The 19670-nt window shown below is 38.6% G+C and overlaps 1 protein-coding gene across 2 annotated transcripts in view; it reads left to right on the top strand.

Moving 5' to 3' along the window:
* GRID2 (glutamate ionotropic receptor delta type subunit 2) overlaps positions 1-19670 on the top strand; it is a 570960-nt gene that overhangs the window by 148360 nt on the left and 402930 nt on the right. The window lies entirely within an intron of this gene.

Genomic DNA, 19670 nt, shown 5'->3' on the forward strand with positions numbered 1-19670 from the left:
TGTAAGCATGTTTAAGATACCTTTGTGGAGCACAGGTCGTGTCTGAATACTGAAAGATTTGGAGCAATTTTTGGTTTGCAAGGAGGAGTCGTAAGAAGGCTCCGTCAGCGACATTGGAAAGTGGCTCAGTTAGCCCAGTGTGCATTTAAAGGACTGAGTCTGAGCATTGAAACTATTATGGATAATTCAGTTTTCTGAACTGGGTGTCCAAGGAAGTCTCAAAATGATTCTCGATGATCTTTGGTACCACAGGAAAATTTGTGTCTCAAGTATATTAGCTCAAAAGGCCTGGGATAGACCTATAATTTATAGAGAGTTTACTGCCAGATTTGGTCAGAAACTGTTTGAATATCATATCTCAAGAAGTTTTTAGTTTGTTTTTTTTTTTTAATGTTTGTTTTCTTAGCTGTGTTTTCTTTGGTACTCAGATACTGAGAAAACATTCTTTATATCCAAAAGGGTGGCCTTCAGTCTGCATGGAGGGGTGAAGATCTGCACCTTGTTGCAAAATTGGGTTTGCGCCCAAAGTAAGCTGAATGTCCTGATGGGAGCTCACCAGAAACTGATAGAACCATCACGGAAAAATGCTCAGAGTAGTCAGAGTTACAGACTTTCAATGAGCAATGAGAATTCCTGCTCGTGGTTCCGAATGTGCCTTTCCACTGTGTGCAGCTCAAGTAATACATATTCATATTTAGGCAACTTCACAAAGCATCATATGAAAAGGTTTTGCTATTTCAGTGGCTTTTCTCTTTCTGCATAAGACAACAAGTTCCTTTTAGGGTTAGGTTTAGTGGAGAAGCCCATCATTTTTGGCCATTTTTGATGTTTATTAATTAAAAAATGGAAATAAATTAAATCAATGGAAACATGAATGCTCTAGTTACCTACTAGTTAGGTAAATGTGACAGACATTGTTCTCATAATGAAACAAGAAGTCTTTCATTTTGACATTCCCACTAGGCAACTTGGCAAAAAATCACAAGTTACTGTTACGTTGTGCAGCTTCAATGTAAGACCAATTTTCCTAATTATTTTGCGCGATGTTGTAGGACATCTTGTGACATTGAAAACTCCTTCCATATTATGTGAGAAGTGAATCTCCTGGTATAGATGTTAGATTTTGCCACAGTTGTGGGATTGTGTGTTGTGTGAGGGTGTTTTTTCTTTTTTTTTGTTGCTGTTGTGGGGGTTTTGGTGTGGGGTTTTTTTTGGTGTTTTTTTTTTTTTTTTTTTTTTAACAGGGGAGCAATAACTTGCCAAATTTATATGATTGATATGAAGTGAAATTTGGAATAAGAAGTTGCCCAAGCGGAGACAGAATGCGTCTTTGGTATCGTTCATGGTCCTCTAAGAAACAATAGTGAATGTCCCATCATGTTGCTTGATTATTTCTTTGAAATGTTCTGTATATTCTGTGCTGCCAATGCAGTGTAATTTAGAAAGTTGCCATTTCAATCCACATATCTTACTGTGATATTAAGTGTATTTAAACCCCATAAAATGCCTTCTAATTTATTTTTCATTTAGTCCATTTAATAAAATAGCAATAATGTTCTTTCAAGTGAAGGTTATGGAAGGAAAATTGCTCCTACTTTAAAAATATACTCCTCAATTTACTGTACCATTTATTGCACCGCAGAAGTCATTTACCCTCTGGAACATTCACTTAGAATAAAATTATTGCTTAATTTCTTTAAAAAACACGGGAGATTGGTCATGTTCTTCATAACTTTAAATGAAATTTTGTTCATTGTTAATGCTTCATGGTTATGCCTAGCGATAAATTCAAAATTTAATTTATCCTTGGTATTGTTTTTGATTTTGCTTTCTGGCAGCTTTGTTTTCTTCCGCAGTCTTTGGAGAGGTATTAAAGAATGATAAAATATACTGGTGATGCTGAAGTTACCTTGAAGTGTTTTATGATCTGCTGCTGTTGCTCTCGGTTTTCTTCTTGTTCGAGAAGAACCCAGTTTTAATGTAGCCTATATTGGCTTTGCAGATGTGTGAGGGAGGTGCATTGGTTCACTAGCACTGCTGGGAGGACACGCATTTCTGATGGTCCCACATGCTTGGAAGAAATGTTCAATGAGCTTCAAGCCTCTTGAGTCTGGGCAAAGTCCAAGCCCCATTTCTGCATTAGGAACCTTCTGTTCTCTTCTTGCAGCCCCGCGTCCAAGCCTTTCCCTCAATCAGAAGGAATTAGACTTTCATTTCAGTATTTCAGTGATTTTCATATAAAGGATTCTCAATTTAAAAGTAACAATATGTGTTTTCTAAACTGCCAGCCCTACATAGTACCTCTGGGAGCTGTAAATCAGGCTGTGCTGCAACTTTAACGATGTTGCTGTGCTTAAGTCATATTTTTCATTGTATAATTGCCCTCTGCTTACACCTGTGCAGTCCTGTTATTTTCAGTCGATATGAGTAGTTGTAACTCTTTGGAACCGCTGATTTGGTACATAAGAGCAGAGCTAAAAATCTCTGGTTTGCCTTTGATGTCCTGCAAACTATGGCCTTGGTTTCTACATCCTCATGGAGATGTTTTATTGTTGTCTAGTTGAGCGTTACACTTGAGACATTATCTTATGGACGAACAACCCAAACAGCCCTCCTTTCCACCCTGGAAAAAGAGACTTGCAAGATCAGTTTAGGGATGTGAGGGAACACTTCCAATTAGAAACAAGGTTTATTCTTTCACAGGTATTAAATGCCAGTGATGATAATAATAATAATAATTTCTTTTTATTTACTTGTCGGAATTGATGGTACTAAGTGAGTTTCACTTAGCAAAAATGTTGTTCTTCTTTATGGTTGTCCTATTTGTTTATCTTGCGTCTAAATTCTCTGCTGTACATTGAGTGGCTCCTAAATATCTTTTCTCAATATATTGTCCTGCCAGATGTTAGAGGACATAAAACTTGGAAGATACAGTTAAATGGCCTAGGAGCGGAAATCACAGTGGCCTTAACAAAGTAATTGTGTTGAAATAGCTGTAAATAGTCATACGGCATAAAGACCAGGTGGTTTTTCTTCTTCTGTCCATAGCCAGGTGTGTTGGTGGAGGTCCTGCGGTTGGCGAAGAAGTAAATATGACGTGAGAGAGAGAAAAATGTTGGATCATGCGTGAAGTGAAAATGAGGAAATATAGTAACTTTCTTCCGATTCATATTCTGATGAAATAGGTGGGTTTTGAAAAAAATAAACTGTGATTTTTCAAATTGTTTCCAAAGAACGGAGCACATTGCTGAAGTCTCTGCTTTAGCCCCACAGTGCAACAAGGCACCTTTGAAAATGTCTTGCAATGATGAAGAAAAGGAGGAGGATCCTTTCCCTTTGTGTGGGAAGATAATGCACAAGTGTTGTAGCGAGTGTATCTATAATTATCTCTGCTGGTAGGACGAATACCTAGATTCAGATCTTTAGAATATCCTGTTGTACTTACGTACAAACAGAAACACCTACAAATGTAGTTTCAGGATGGCAGCGTGGCTTGTGCTGTGCTTAGTTAAGAAAACATTGTTTTAAATATTTCTTCCAGTTTTAAAATTAACGTTATTGCGTTTTGGCAACGCTTAAGATTTCTCTGTTGTTCCTCGATTATTCATGAACTTTCCGTAATACCTTTCACTTTGTGGTGCCATTGCAAGCTCTGCAAATGGGCTCAGATTGAATTTAATGAGAATTTTCTATATGTACAGAATGGTGTGGGCGTGTGTTTACAGATGCACAAAATTGTGTGGGTTTAAAAGCACGAGGGTTTGTTCTTTTGGTGTTTGAAAATTAATGTTTAATTCTTAAGCTCTTAATGCTTTTTTTACTAGGCTGATGCGAGCACTTGTGCTAGAATCTGCACGAACATTTGATTTCTTATGGCTTGTGAACAGAGGTTTATTTTAAACTCTCATGAAGGGGAATTAGACATGATCTGGAGCCCAAACTGTGGGTAGATAAGACTACACTGGCACTTGCTCACTTCCCCTTGTGAACTTATTAATTCCATGTGTCTATCATTTGTCCATCTTCTCTCTCTCCCTTTCCAGTCCATTCTTTCACACAGTGCAGTCTCCATATATTTCCCCAAAGGAGAGTTTGGATAAGATAACTTTTGCTTTGCTGCAGTGGGAGGCAGCATAGGAAGTGTTTCCTTTTCTCCTTTTTTTTTTTTTTTCTTTAGTGTTTTGTATAAAAGAAGCGTAAGTACTTACAAAGTGTAAGGAAAACAGTCTGTGGGGGATGCCATTTGTTTAATTTATTCAGCTCTTCAAATCTGTTATTTATCCGCCTCAGGTCTCTCGGTTTTTATGAGGTATTTACAACTGTTTGTTTGACAAATTACATTTATGGCGTTCTCAAGTTTACTTGGGTTTCCAGAATTAATGCCATCTTTTCCTGGGGAGCGGGGCAGTGCTTTTGGAAATCGTGATCACGGTCCCCAAGAATAACTTCTTATCGCACAGATGTAGTCGGTGCTTTTGAGTCTTCTCCAAGGATGCTAAGGATGCTGCACTTTAGCTGGAGGAAGAGTCAGCTTGGAGATATTGTGGTGTTTTGAAAAACCGTGCCTCTGAATTAAAGTAGGGGTGGATAGGAACTGCTTTGCACGCTCCCCCTTCTCTATCACTAATGGTCCCGCCAGTAGTTGAGGTATCAGTAGTATCTGTAACGACTTTTTTCTTTGCAAGATATTTTTGTGAGAAACGACATATTGATAGCAGTGTTGTTTCTTACTTTGTGTCCTTTTAAACAGCGGTGTTGCCTCCAGGAAATATTTCATTTTCATCTGGCTTTGGTTGCCATTTCAAAGGGCCCAAAGCAGAGCTCTTTATCTTGTCTCCGTTAGCGCAGGGGGCATCCTCATCACTTTGGGCAGTATTATCTCCTCTCCATTGTTTGACCTATAACCTCGATCTCATTCTCGGTTTTGATTACCTTTTATATCCCAGCATCTGCATTCTTCTTACATGGTTTTCATTTTGCATGACAGTTCTAACATGCAGCTTTTGTTAGACACGTGCAGATCTAAGAGTCATAACATTTCGTATCTCAGTAATGCAAAATTCCGTTTTCTGGTCTTGGCAGATGCCATATTTTCTGGAAGGAAGAATTTTAAAAAAAAAACCCCACAACACGCTTTTTGGAGAGTTTTCTAAAATTTGAGGTGAGCCCAAGGAAGTGAATTCTGAAAGTAAACAGAAAAAAACATGCAAAGCTTAGAAATTGGTATAAAGAATTTCCACCTAATTTTGCCCTGAACAGTGAAAGTATATATCAAACTTACAGCTTTGTATCAAATATGACTTAAGCGAACCAGGCATCTGATGAAAACTTTTTTACTTACACTCTTTAGAAATATTTGCGTAAAGCTCACTGTTCTGACTAATCTGATGAAATGTTTCACTTGTAATAATATCCACTTAGAAGAAAACAGGGTATAATTCAGGCAAATTAAATTTGTCTTCCAAATGTGCAACTGAGCTTTTTCAGCTTTTTACTTTCCAGCCTTTCTCCCTTTCTTTCCAGATGTCTCTCTGGCATCCCTTAGGGACCAGGCACTGGGGATACGGTTCTCCACTTGGGGGGTTCACTGACTATAAACATTTACTGCAGCAAACGGATAGATAGTGAGCTAAATCTTATCTTGATGTAAAATAAGCTATTTTATTTTATCCTAGTGATTTATCTTTACACTCCTATACCAGTGCAATAGACAGCTTTGAGTTATGAAAAATGGTTGTGCTGCTGTGCTTGCAGCATTATTTTCGGTGGCATGAGGTTGCATTTCTGTTTGGAGCCTAGTTGCAGTAGTACATGATATGAAAATCCAGCTGTTATATTTGTTATCAATGTAGTAAACAGGTATGGATTTGTAATCGTAGCCACGTATATTACTTAAGCTTCTCTTCCACACATATAGCCAAGAGCTTTCCAATATATAATATTTCCATTTGAAAGATGGCTGGCAAAACTATGAGAAAATTATTTATTCTAATGCATTATCTAAATTATTAAGGGTTTTCATCCCCATTCATTCATTCTATTCTAGCAATAATGGTAACAGTTTAAAAATTACTTTAATTAATAGGATTTGTTTGTGCTAATTGCTGGCATCTACTCTTTAATGTAGCATGTCCATAGACGTGAGTGAGTGCTGTATATTGAGAGCAACACTGTCCTTACCTTGTGCAACGTATGTGAGGGTGGCCCAATTTTTCTCTTTTTTCCCCGTATTACTGGGCATGAGAGAACCTGTGATTTCAGTCTGAGCAGCGGTATGGAGATAAGTAATAGCCAGGCTTTCCAGACATTTTCAGATTGCAGAAATTAGATTTTGGTTCAAAGCAGTACTTGAACTAGAAGCAAACATGTACTCACATGTGCGTTTACTGATCTGTTGCATCAAGAAATTTTCAGCCCTTTTTCCCAGCCAAAAATATCGTTCCAAGTGTTTCTGGAAAAGTCGGTCACTTTGGCCACAGAGAGCTGGGAGAGAGCAGGACATGATTCATTCAGGTGTGTGATGTATGGGGAAGCTTATTTGAATTTCTTGGGCATCTCTTGTCCCAAAGCAGACTCTCTTGGAGTATTTCACTTTTTCCTGCATGTAAGTAATGAACTTCAATACACTTGTACGACCAAATTCACCCATTGCTGAGCTCCTGCGCTGTTTGCTTGCATAATGTTAGTTTTGTCAAAATAATGATAAATGCAGAATATTTTGGAGTCCCTAAGACTTGGCTCATGTTTTGGTTTTCTGCTGTGTTGTTAACTAGAAAGCGATCTACTTGTTTTGAGAATCATATTCAGGTCTTAGCTCACTAACTCTGGAAAGCTGATTGGAAAGATCATAATTCTTCCCCATATAGAACTTTCTAGAGATGAAATTACAGTAAGGAGGGGGAAAAAAAAAAAGATAAGACTTTAAAACTGTTTTAAAATGTTGGTGTTAATGCCTTAATACTTACATTCTTTGTATTTGAAAAGGGGCTCATTGCCTCTGGAAAATAACATACAATTTCACCTGTGCTTTTGGAAAGTTGGCAAGGGACAGAGAAAGCTGCATGATTTTTAAAAATTGCAATGCCAAGCTTGACCCAAATTTCCCGGGCAGTGGAAGATTTGAGCAAAATCATGTTGAAGGAGAGACAGTGTGAATTTGAAAGAACAGTATTGATGTGAAAAATGAGTATTGCTGGTTTCAGTAGAGAAAAGATCGTGGACTTCATTGCTTTAAAAGACAAGGGTTACACTGACAGCTCCTGGATTCCCACTGCTCGCTCTGCTCCCTCCCCATCCACACATGGCCTAAACCCTGTACAAGTTGTCCTCTGTTTCTTTTCCTCCTTTCCTCTCCTGTTTTCTTCCTGTGCCACTAGATTAAAAAAATAAACAGAAAGAAACAAAACAAAGCACAGAGGGATTAGAGGGATGAGTCACGAAGTCGGAAACTTATGAATTAAGTGAAGCCCTGATAATGAATAGTAGAAGTAGAGTTGTGTAACAGTGAGGAATTAATTTTCCTTTTAAATAACAATACAAAATTCTAAGGGTTTAATTTTAAATTTCATCCTGCAATTGACAGCGATTTGGAATTTCTTTGTAGGGCTAGTTCTGCTCCCATTCTCAATAGTTACTCTGCTTCTGAGAGGCTCTTACTATCAGTATTTCTAGTAGAAAGCAGCTGTCAAAATGAGCTAGCACATCGAACAATTGTTCTGCAGTATCCTAGCATCTCATTTGGGGATTTGTTAAAAAAAATTTAAAATTTTAAAAAGAGGGGGAGAATTTTCTTATTTTTAAGGAAGATCAGCTAGTCCTACTTCAGAAATCTTGCTGGAGATTGTGAGAAACCAAATACTGTGGAGTTTACAGGTAGAAGTGGAATTAGATTCCTTATGGAAGGAATGATTAATTGATTTTTCAAGACTAAGGGATGTTAGTTTCTGTTTAATTGGAAATAATACCTCCAGTTCAAAGATCGCCTCTGTGCTCTGTTTATAGTAGGTTAATTATGTAAAATCATCCAGACCTAAATGATTTTAGAGATTGTATTTTCTGAGCTGCGGTTCACTCTGATAGTGTCAAGTAATACCAACATAAATCAGCTGCAGTTTTTCCTCCTGCATGCATTTGTACACAGCACATCCCATCTTTTGCTAGCCAGTAGCTAATGGATCGGAAAAGACCTCAGAAGGCTTTTAAATCTCAACAGAAATCTGATGGGTGTTTTAATCACAGTTTGCCATTATTTTGAATGCAATAGAATTAGACTGTGTCATGAACATTGCATTCAAAGTCAAGATCAATACATCCAGTTGGTTTGTGACATGCTGATTTTGATTTGGGGAAAAATAGTTTTCTTCGGCTACTGCACGTCGAGTTTTCGGGCCATGGATGTGGGTGCGATGTGTCACCCCAAGGAGCTGGGTCTGCTCTCTAGGAAGAGCTGCAGAAAAGCAGCATCTCTGGATTGCAAAGTATCATCGTTAATGAAGTGCTGCTGTGTGATACATCTTACAGGCCAAAATCTGGATATGTAGCTGTCCGGTTTGTATTTTGCATCTTTTCCAAGCGGAAAGATGCTTATTCTCTTTGTAAGGGGTGCAGGGCACAAGAGCCGCATCTTCTGTTTGTCGCGTATCCAGGCTGGGCTTGCGCACATCTCGCCTTCATCAGTTACAGGCTACCCTGAACAACCAGGCCAGATCCCACAGCTCCAGGCACAATGTGGTTATTCATTGTTTTTTTTAATTTAAGACCTGCGTGTATTTCAAGACAGGAGCTGATGGCAGAGCCCGAACCACCTGTCTGTGTTCACAGAAACAGCAGACATGCTAGGAGGATTATGAGATTAATGTTTCTACCATGTGCTCTCTAATTCTTTAGCATTTATTTAAACGTGCTAAGCAGTGTTTATGTTACGGTCCAGCAGTTCTAGCAGCGTGGTGGAAGTTGCATCTCCTGTCGGCTATTTAACCCCAACCATCATGGGAAGCAGAGGGCGTCGTACCTGCCACAAAGTACAACAGCAAACACGGGACCGAGCACCGAACTTTTCTTATTATTGTTATTATCAATATGCTCTTCAGTCGGTGTCAGAGGCCTTGATTAACACACATGGTGAGAGATCAGCCCTGGCGAAGTGATGCTCGCAAAGTGCTGGGGAATTCAGGGCAACACATTTTGCTGATTCCCGTGCAGCACACTGCTTACCTGTCGGATTTTGACATTAGACATTTCCCAGTGATTGATTTTTGAAGCGATAGAATGTGTTCCTTTCATATTGTAAGGAGCTTAAATGTGTGCACAGAGATTACACATTGAAAAGAAGCAGACTCTCGTACAAAAACAACTGAGTGCTAGGAATGGGTTTTTTTCCTTCGATTAGGAGGAATCAGTCACATGCGCTGTATAATTCGAAGACAGACCCTTTCTTTGCACAGGGAGGCTAACGTGTATCAGACAGGAGGACAAATAGTGTTTTCTAAGATAAGATGGGTATTTATCAGCAAAACCGAAGGTCGTGAATTATTTTCCTTCTCAGCTATTATTGAAAGTCTACATTGTATCAATTTTGCTGAAGAACGGGTAGCAAAGTGGGACAGAAATTAATCAGGCTGTGTTTATTATACAGGAATGTGCAATTTCAATCTGTTTTTTTTCCGAAACATTAGTGAAAAGCATGTATATAAAAAAAAAATCACAGAAATGCCCTGTCTTATGCCATTTGTACAAGAGCCATTCCACTGGCCTTCTGCGTACTAAGCTTAAACACAATACTTTACATTGGCACCGTGTACGAGTTCGTTTGTGTTTATATTTTACCTGCCATCAGATACCAGGTCGATCGTAGTGAGAACTGGTTGTCAACTGCTGACCAAGCTGCTGTTCCTGCTGCTCCGGAGCATCCCCTCCTTTCGCTCATATATTTCTTCTCAATTCAATTTGTTTTCTGTTCAAATTATTTAGGCGTGATGGTGGTGGTTTGTCTGAATCTGAAGTGTCTCCTTTTGGTCAGATGGGCAGCCCAGAAAGTATCAAAGTCTTGCAGTTCAAGTTCCCAGTGAGGTTTGGAATAAGTCAGGGTAAAGAAAAATTGTTTCGACCCAAAACTTCCTGCAGGAAACTCCTGTGACTTTTGGTAGCGTTAAGACTTCTCGTTCAAAAGTACAGGCTCCCAAATGGATACAGAAAGCCAGAATGCGAATTCCCACCCTGCCTGGTTCAAACCCTGGTCTCGAATATGCCACATTCTGCTCTATGGTGGTCGAAATCCTCTCATTTGTACATGTGCCACATTGTATTAATAGTTAACTAGTCATTAGATCTGGATTTTGAGCCTTGCTGCCCTGCGCTGTAGGTAAGTGACATAAAGTAATGTTTAATTATAATATTTGTAAAGATTCAGAGTAGAAATCCATCGCTGCAGCGACGCAGCAGCTGGGATGCTGTTGAAGGAGCCATAGGTCCCACTGCAGCCTAAACTGGTCTGTTCTGGACCTTGACGTGGGATCTCCCAAGTGCATGGGGTGATGGGCAGTTCTCTTCAGCAGTGCGGCTTTGCTCTTTCTGCTTTATTCCAGAAAAAGCAACTTCAGGCATGCAGGGGAACTTCCACAGATTTTTTTCATTCAAATATTTCCAAGGAGCAAAAAGCCTATATGTTACATAAGTTATATAGCAGAGGTCTAAAGAAACAGTTCAGAACACCTCTGAAGTTGAATGGAGAGTAACACCCTGTGTAGTTTTCTGATCCTTCCTACGGTGCTCAGTGGAAGGGATATAATTTCCTTTCGGACTTTGTAGGAAAGTTCAGCTCCATAGCAAACTGAGGGATTATTTATGAAAATCTTTAATTACGTAAACAGTTCCTTATAGCGCTCCTTTATCTCTCTGGTTCTATGACAAGCAGAAATTGTAAAGCATGGTTCTCATGTGTCGTATATGAACGTGTCCCCGAGGTGAAATGTAAAACAGCAACTGCTTTTTTGTATTCTGTGGGATGTTAGAAATCTGCCTCTCTCTCATTAAGCAGTTTTGTGGTTTGACCTTTATATATTGAAACAAAAAACCTTTGGAAGTTTCTGAACTGAAAAACGTTCACTCCTACTTGGGTGCCTCACTGAAATGCCCGTGTATAGTTCAAACTGATTAGAGAGCTTGGAAGTGAAGAGAATTACGTGTATGTCACAACATACATTCCAAGAGAAAACAAACAAAATAAAGGGGCAAATAAGTAATGAAAATGAAGTGGAAGTGAGTGCTGGTTTTGTAATGTACCTGGACTATGCATACATGCCAGGTGTTTCTCCAGCATTTCACTTTTCATCACTCACGTTGCTACGTATTGCTTTATTTTCATATTATTCTAATGTTCTACATTAAAAATCTTGCATATTCAAAAAGCTGTCGTACTCGGTTGCCATGTGCCAGACTCTGAGTGACCCAGAATAAAATGCCCATGTTGCTACGAGCATCTGAAATTAAGGGCCAGCGTGGTTTGATTTGGTTTGCACGAGGACACATTGGATCAGTGGAATTGCAGGACAAATGTTTCATTTTTCAGTCTTGCAGGAAAGGGTAAATTAAGTCACAGGCTGAATCCTGCCATTCGTACAAAGCCATCAGAAATCAAAGCGAGTTTGAATGTCAGTTAATCAAAATATAGAAGAGAAATAATTGTAAAATGTGAATAGCCTAATGAAGTGAAAATTGGAGGATGCATGGCTTTTGAATCAAGAAAACCAAAAATTTTGAGGATTATTCTTTCTGCACCATATTAAGCCTTGAAATCATATGTATTTGACTGGCTTAGCTTTGCTCAATGATGTCCTAGTCTCAGTAAAAAATAACCTGCCTGTTGTTATTATATTTTAATATACTTCCATGTCATTAGAACCGCTCTGCATGTGAGATTCCTCAGACGTAAAATGAACTAGTTTAGTATTTGAAGCACTAATTAAACGGAAGAGGATAAGTGGAATTTCTCTGAACAACTTGTATTGAAAGAATCCTCTAGGTATACAATATAACTTAAAGTCTTTGTGGCTGTGGAACTTCAGTACTAAAAGTATTATGCAACATTTTAAAACATAAAATATTTATAGTAAAGAAAAACTTGAATATTTAATGGCAAAATTCTCGTTGTTCTTGCAGTTTTTAAAAATAGAGAGAATTCTGTATAGCGTGCCATGCCTAAAACTAAGGCATATCTTAAGGTTGTAGTCTGAATTGAGAAATGTAGAAGCTCAGGGCAGAAGAATCAAAGGCTGTGTGTGACAATTTGCTGATGAAATCCTAGGTGATCAATTCTTTTTGTCTTGGCCTTCCCTCTTCCACACTCTGACCTGTGCGCTGCTCCGTTATTTTGCTCGGTTCTTTCTGTGACGCCTCTTTATCTGTGCCTCTTATTTTTTGTGTGACTGTGTCACCTGCTGGGTCACTCTGGATTTGCCCCCTTGTCTTCAGTTTTATACGGAGCGATTCTGGGTTCACTGACACCGAGTCTGCACGCACAGCAGAAACTCTTGCCTGAATTTTTTACAACTGGCATTAAGTATGTGTGTATGGTGGTTAGAATGTATCTTTGGATTTGAAGAGCTTTGCTCTTCCTAACTCGTGTAATCTCTTAGGTTTTAAAATACATTTCTTACTGGTTTTAGAAGTTAAATTTTCATGCTGGCAGAATACACTCACAGGATTGCGAGATATTTTAGCTCTGGTCTGAAAAATACTGTTAAAAGATCCCAGTTCTGACTGGGGACTGTGTATAAGGTTATTTCATCTTCTGCAATATGCGTGTCTGGTATTTCAGTTATGCCTAATTTCAGTGATCTACAAAATTACCATTGAGTAATACATTCCTTTAGTTATGATCTGCTTGCAGATAAGCTCAATAGTCTTTTTGGGCATTATTTCTTAACTGCCATAATAAACATTTCATCTTTCAATCAGCCACAGGAGCTATTGTCTGCATATTCCCCTGAATCTTATTGTGGGGAACAGTGCTTCTATTTTAAAATGCAAAGCGAGCGTATCATTGTGGTGATTTACAACAGTCTCATGGTGAAAATATTTAAGATGGAACACAGTATTAAACTCTTTGTACATAGCATTAGACAATTTACCTAAGTGATCTACAAAAAGTATTTTTGCAATAAAATTTAGGAATAAAATAATATCTAGGTGCAAAATCGGATGCTGAGTAGTAATTCCGTGATATTTTACTAAACTGTGATGATGTACTGAAGAGGTTGTAGTAGCTGCAGGTTTTGAGGGATTGTGGGAAAGTTTAAAAGGTTAAGTGAACATTGGGCAACGTTCGTCTTGCTATTTAAGTATCCTAATAGGGAATCAAATTATTATGGTGAGCCAGTGAAGATTTATTGCCTGGGAACCTGAAGACATTGTTGAAGTACCCCTGAATGCGTGAAGTCCTGGTTCACTGCTTGTGACTGCCCGCACTTCTCCTCTGCTTTTTAAAAGGAGACAGCGAAATCGTCTATACCAGATATTCCATTTCACCTATTCTTTCTGGGAAATGTAGACGACTTAGGATAGGATCTCAGGAGTGTAACGTGGTCTTCTGAATTCGTGACTGGAGGCTAAAATCAGTGGCCTGTGTTGCTAGTCCCGGGGGGATGGAGGAGCTGGCAAAATGTCTGTAATAGGGACCCTGAGGCGCTAAATCCTTTCCAACATCTGGACATTGATTCAGGTGATTGTGTTGAGATATATAAGTGTTAGATCATTAACACTGAGATTATTAATATCATCTTTGCCACCCTAGCATCTGGATGTCTCCCAAATGCTAACGAATGCATCCACTGAGCATGATAGTAAAAAAAAGAAAATTGTCTCCAGTGAGCACACAGAGAATCAGTATTGAGTATTGCTGCGTTCCCAAATCTGCTGAAGACAGTAGAGAAGTTATCCGTGATTTGCTTCCAGTGAAAGAAATAGAAAATATGTGACAAGGCTGGGAATTGAACTCGCAACGCTAGGGTTCTGGGCAGGACTTTACCTCCGTCTTCCTCAACAAGTTTTGGAAATTATAAAAGCATCTTGTCATCCCACAGAAGACTCAACGCTTTTCATCTAGAGGTATCAGAGGGTATTTAACGTTGCTGATGTGAATTCTAATTCATGTAAATTACTTCACAAGCGTGGCGCATTTCTACCCAAACAGTTTTATTTCACCGAGTACTTAGCAGTTAGTTTGGCTGTGGAGGATGATGCACGCTCAAACATACCTGAGATAATAAGAAAAGAGCAGTATTTTGTGGAAGTGATACAGGAATAATGTGTAGATAATAGCACTCTGGTGACAGTGATACATGACAGCCACTTGCTTTTCTTCTAGAGAAATGAATACAAGCTAAACACGTTGATTTTATGCTACTAAAAACTTGAAAGATCCTGTGATTATTTTAGTTCTTTCTTCCTATTTTCCATAACTTCTAGTTGGTAAATGGTATGTTAACCTCATTCAGAGGATTCCCCAGTTTCTATCCAGAAGAGGATGCGAGGAATTAATCAGCCCTGTCCTCATTAAAATCTTTCTAATGTAATCTGTTGTTCTCAAAAAGCTTAGCCTCAAATCTACCAAATGTATTTTAATTATGTTTTAGATGGATTGTGTCTGGAAACAGGCAGTTGCTGAAGCAAATTAATCCATTACAGCAGCCAGCTCAAATTCTTTGTATGAAAATATTTACAAAAGATTCACAAACTAGCTAAAGCCACTCAATAGAGCTTTTGGAACAGTGGTTTATCATACTTTGTCTTTTTGCTCCCCCCACCTATGCATAGAATCTATTAAAAGAAAAAAAAAAAAGACGTCTGCTGAAAGCGATGGGTATTTTTAGCTTACAGGAGTAGATATTAGGAATGATACTTAACACAGGTGCACTCATCAGTGAAGCTATATTAATTTATCTAATTCCATCTCAAATCTGTATAACTCATAATCGAATTGCTACAATTAGGCATTTACTACTGAAAACATGCAATAAACTGTAGACACAGTAGATGATGTTAAGTAGAAAAATGAATTTTCAGTTAAAGTGTGCTGTTCTGGAAAAGTTCGTTTTCCATGGCAAATGATCACTTCCTGTTTAATAAACAAACACTACAGCGTGATGACCAATACATTAATCATTTTAAAAATCTTGCTAAATACAGTTCATTGTCTTCAAAGTACCGCTAATGACTTCAATTAGCTTTGAAGTGTATCCTTTCTATCTCTGACTGTGTCTGTAATTTTGAACCCAGGAAGGCTTTCTAGTCTTCAGATGTGTTTGTTCCCCATTTCCAGATAAAATGCAGCCTCAAGCCTCCTCTAACTGCCTGTATCCATGAAAGAAATCTGGGACATGGTCACAACTTTTCCTTCTCCTACCGGTTGGACTCCTTGGGTGAAAGGGAATCTGGAAATGTCAGCGATGTTTGGTGAATAAACAAGTATGGTTGTGGTCTTTGTCCTGTAGGTCTTTGTGAGGAATGATGGTAAGTGCATAGTTAGACTGAGATTCTTAAAATAAAAATATTTTAAGTAAATAGACTGACTTTGAAAAGAGTTGAACATACAACAGCCCATGGTTGTTAAGTCACTCTGTACTTAAAAGTCAGACCTTTTATTTTGGCAGCTGAATCTGTATTTAGGAGCTCATCTACAGGATATCTTATTTCTGGAAATCAGAATATGAGATTCTCAAGGAAGCTGAAATACAGATCCCATTATCTGCTCTCAATCTAATATAATTTTCAAGTCCTGGAATAGGAAGGTTGTCTGAGAAAATGCGAAGTAGGGGAAAAGAGGGTAAGAAGAAGAGCTACACTTAGCGAAATTGTGAAAAGAGGAAATATTTCACATTCTCATTATCTCATTTCCCATTCTTATTCGATTTCCTCAAGCTCTTCTATATCTCTCCCTTCTCATTCCTTTTCGTCAGTTCATGGGCAGGGGATGTTGTAGGACAAGAGGGATGCTGTAGGAATCCCGGCACGCGATAGCAGGACCGCTCACGAGGCTGGTAAGATGCATCTCAGAGTAGCAGCCACCTCACCCTGGCTATGCTCAAAGCATACACATCCATTTTCCTCGTTATTTAGCCAGGGGGAGTGCTGATGGAACAGAGCGTTTTCCCTGGGTGCAGCTCACTTAGGAGCCCTGGTCCCTTGGGGCCCTGCAAATGGGGTTGAAAGCTCAGCAGAGTTTGCCATTTAAATGCACTTTGCTCTGTGCTCAGCGCAGCTCAGCGGCGTGACGCCGCCACAAAGCTCCGCTGCACAACAGCGTCTGGCTGCTCTGCTTTTGTTTTTTCCAGCATTAAAGTGGCAGCCGGGAGATCCTCTATATGGGCTGGTGTCTGATCACTGTTTTCTGTAGCTTTCATATTGCAAAGTTAGACCTTTATGAGCGAGCTCAGATGCTGCTCTTGGGGTCTGCGCTTGTGAGAGTTCCCAGTGATGTCGTGCGAGGTGAAGGGTTTTCTTGCAAAACTGGCATCCTCAGCTGGTGATCTTAACACTCAAGCAAACATAGAGCTCGATAAATTCCATCTTGTCTGCTCTTCTATTATTATTATTATTTTTATTTTTTCTGTCGTTGTTCATTTCCTTCCTGATGAAGAAAAAAAACATGTGCTCGACAGGATAAGTGACTCCAGGTCATTTTTCATTTAGACTGTAAAACACTCAGGAGTCAAAAAAAGCTGGTTATTTCCCTGATAATCTGTGGGTAAGATTTTTTAAAGTGGCCTTAAGTCTGCTAGAGAGTCAGAACTGGAAGTTTCTCACCGCCATATATCCAAACATCTGCCCACAGCTGAACTGATCTACAGCGTTTCAGTTCTAGTTATTAACAATTTTTATGTTATGTTAAACGCTTTGCCGTCCCCATATTTAATGAGGGAAAACTACAGCTATGACTTGGAAGAAACAGTTTATGAGATACATAAGCTCCCTTGCAAGATAATTTTTATACTTTCAAATGCTTCTATGGATATATTTGCTTTAATCTTACCATTGGGATGGGAAAAGGAATGAATCCATAAATTATGCCAGTTGATAAAATTGTATACAGTCTTACAAACGTTGCTCGAATTTCATCCTTAAGGTTAATGTTTAAGTTCTTTTCATTTATTGAATTGATTCTTTCAAACCAATTCAGCTTTGCTTTGACATTCACATTTGAAAAATGAGCTCCATTTAAAACTACAAAATCTTTCCTGATTTGGCATTAGAGGGAAACGTTATTTCCTATCAGTTATGTTGTGTGCAAGCTTCAGTTTGCTAAATTAGGGAGGAGTTTGAGGTCTGTGATGAAAACATGAAATTGATGTTGTTTAAATTGTAAGTTCGTTCTTAGGTGGATTGTTCTTGACTTTTGAAGTTTACAAGCTTTTTTTAATGCCATTTATAACTTTGCTAGGCTTTATATGTCTTTGCTGTGATATAAAGGGAAAACATTGCAACACAGCCCTTTGTTGCAGTAAATTGAAATTAATTAGAAGCTAGTGAAATTGTTTGAGCATTAATATTCCTTAGTATTTCTAATATCATTTCAGCCATCCGTTTCTGTGAAAAAGGCTGGGGAAGGCTCATAGGGGACCATGTATAGTGCTTGTCTGTATATTATCAAACTGTATTTTTGTTTTATTTGAAATGTTTTGCCTGCTGAATATGTTTGACCAGTTTTCTCAGCTGATGGTTGCACCCTCAGTCATAGGAAAATTGATCTAATATGTTCCCAAAACTGAGAAGATAAAAAACCCCACAGTTAAATATTTTAAAATTCAGACAAAAATAATCAATGTAGGCACCAAATAAAGGTTCGCTTATCTCCTGTGAAAACTTTTTTCTGTGTCTTCGTACTGAATTGATATTTACATATTCAATAGGTACTTTTAACTATCATCGAGTCTTGAAATTTTTTTTTTCCTAAACAGAAATATGTCCTATTTTTGTGAATCCGCTTGAGAACGTGCACCCTTCCACCCTTAGCTCAAGGAAAATAAGCTTACCGTGATCACAGCTCCTTTGCAGCAGGCCTGACGAGCAATCTCCCTTCTAATGCTGCCAGGATTGAAACCAGTTAGCGATTTAATGCTTGGAATTTTATTACAATTTGTTTGTCTTGTCTTTGATTACGGGGGAAAAAAAAATGAGGGTTAAAACCCAAATGTATTCCAAGGAACTTTCCCAGCTAAACCGTCGCAAACTTTCTCAACTGTGCATGACGCTCACTTCAAGAAATTTCTGTTAATTGGAGAAATTCCTTGGTGTGACCTGGATCTGAGCGCTGATAAGTCTCTGAGGATAAACCCTCATTTCAAATCTGGAGAAGTATTTTGTAGAATTCCCCTAGATTGAAGTCGTCTTAGGTTCTTCAAAATCTCTAGTGTGGGAAAAAATATATAGTGTATTAGTTGCATCGAATTTGCTCTGATGTGTAACCTGATTCTCATCTGTGCAGATATTGTTGTTGTGTCAAACTTAAGTGTAAGATAAATTACGAAAAGACTGTGGGTGGGAATCATTTTTTTGGGCAACTGTTAGTGTCAAAAGCTATTTTGGGTGATGTGTTAATACATGTGTTCTCTCTTTTGATCTTTCTAGATTTGAAGCTCTAGTGATGGTATTTGCAATATTCCTGTTTAATTTTTTTTTTTTTAAGTTTACAAAGCTAGATATAAGCATTGAAGTTTCTCAATGGAATTAAATATTAAAGCACCCTGAAGCTACTTTTAGTGCTGCAAAATGAGAAAATGGAGATAAGAAAGCAAAAACATGTTCTGCATGTAAATTTACGTTTCCGAGTAATAGGATTTGGCTGGGAACCAGTTTCTTGTGATTTTTTTTTTTTTTTCCTCGCCTGTAGTGTTTAAAGCAGTAAGAATGTGCCAAGGAGTATGAGATTTTTGCAGTGTTGCCGTGCCACGGGACAATGTCTCACTCGGCAGGCTATCGGCGAGTATCGTGTGCGAGATCTCTGAAGGTTTCTCGAATGGGATTCGTGTGGCCAACAACAGCCAAACCGCCTTTGTCGTTTGTTTGGAACAGCCTGTCTCTGCTGCATTCTCACTCCTGTCCTCCAGCTCTTTGCCTGGAGCCAGACTGAGTGCTTTTCCTAGATAATCTGGGCAAGGCGTATGTGGTTTTCCTGTCGCTGGTCTCCTACCGAGCCCACGGTTTGGTTGTTGGACGACTGTGTGATCAAAAGCATTTGATCCCAAGCCCAGTTATCTCAAGTAGCATATCTGAATAACCCTGAAGGAGCGTTTCTTCTCAAGATGTCATCCCCCTGGCTTTCCCCATGCAATGCGAAAGAATTATATTCCCTCTGATAGTATTGAAGAGCTTCACTGCTGCCTTTCCTACATCTCTGCTCTCCATCTGAGTTTCAACATCTCAGAATAATGTGAAAGCTCTAGACAGGTTTCACCCAACCCCTGCTACGTTTGTATATTAATAACCATTATAATCCAGTTTCTTCTAGTTTCTTCTTCTATCTGTGACTTATTCTTGCTGTAATTTGGATAATTTCAGAACAAAAATTGAGATTTATTTTAAAATATTATAACTTGCCGTGAAGAGTGTTGTGATTATACAACTGGGCAGTGCAATAGTGACAACTCAGTCTCAATATTCAATATTAGTATTACAAG

This window comes from Caloenas nicobarica, chromosome 4 (genome assembly GCF_036013445.1).
Source record: "Caloenas nicobarica isolate bCalNic1 chromosome 4, bCalNic1.hap1, whole genome shotgun sequence".
Taxonomy (NCBI): Eukaryota; Metazoa; Chordata; class Aves; order Columbiformes; family Columbidae; genus Caloenas; species Caloenas nicobarica.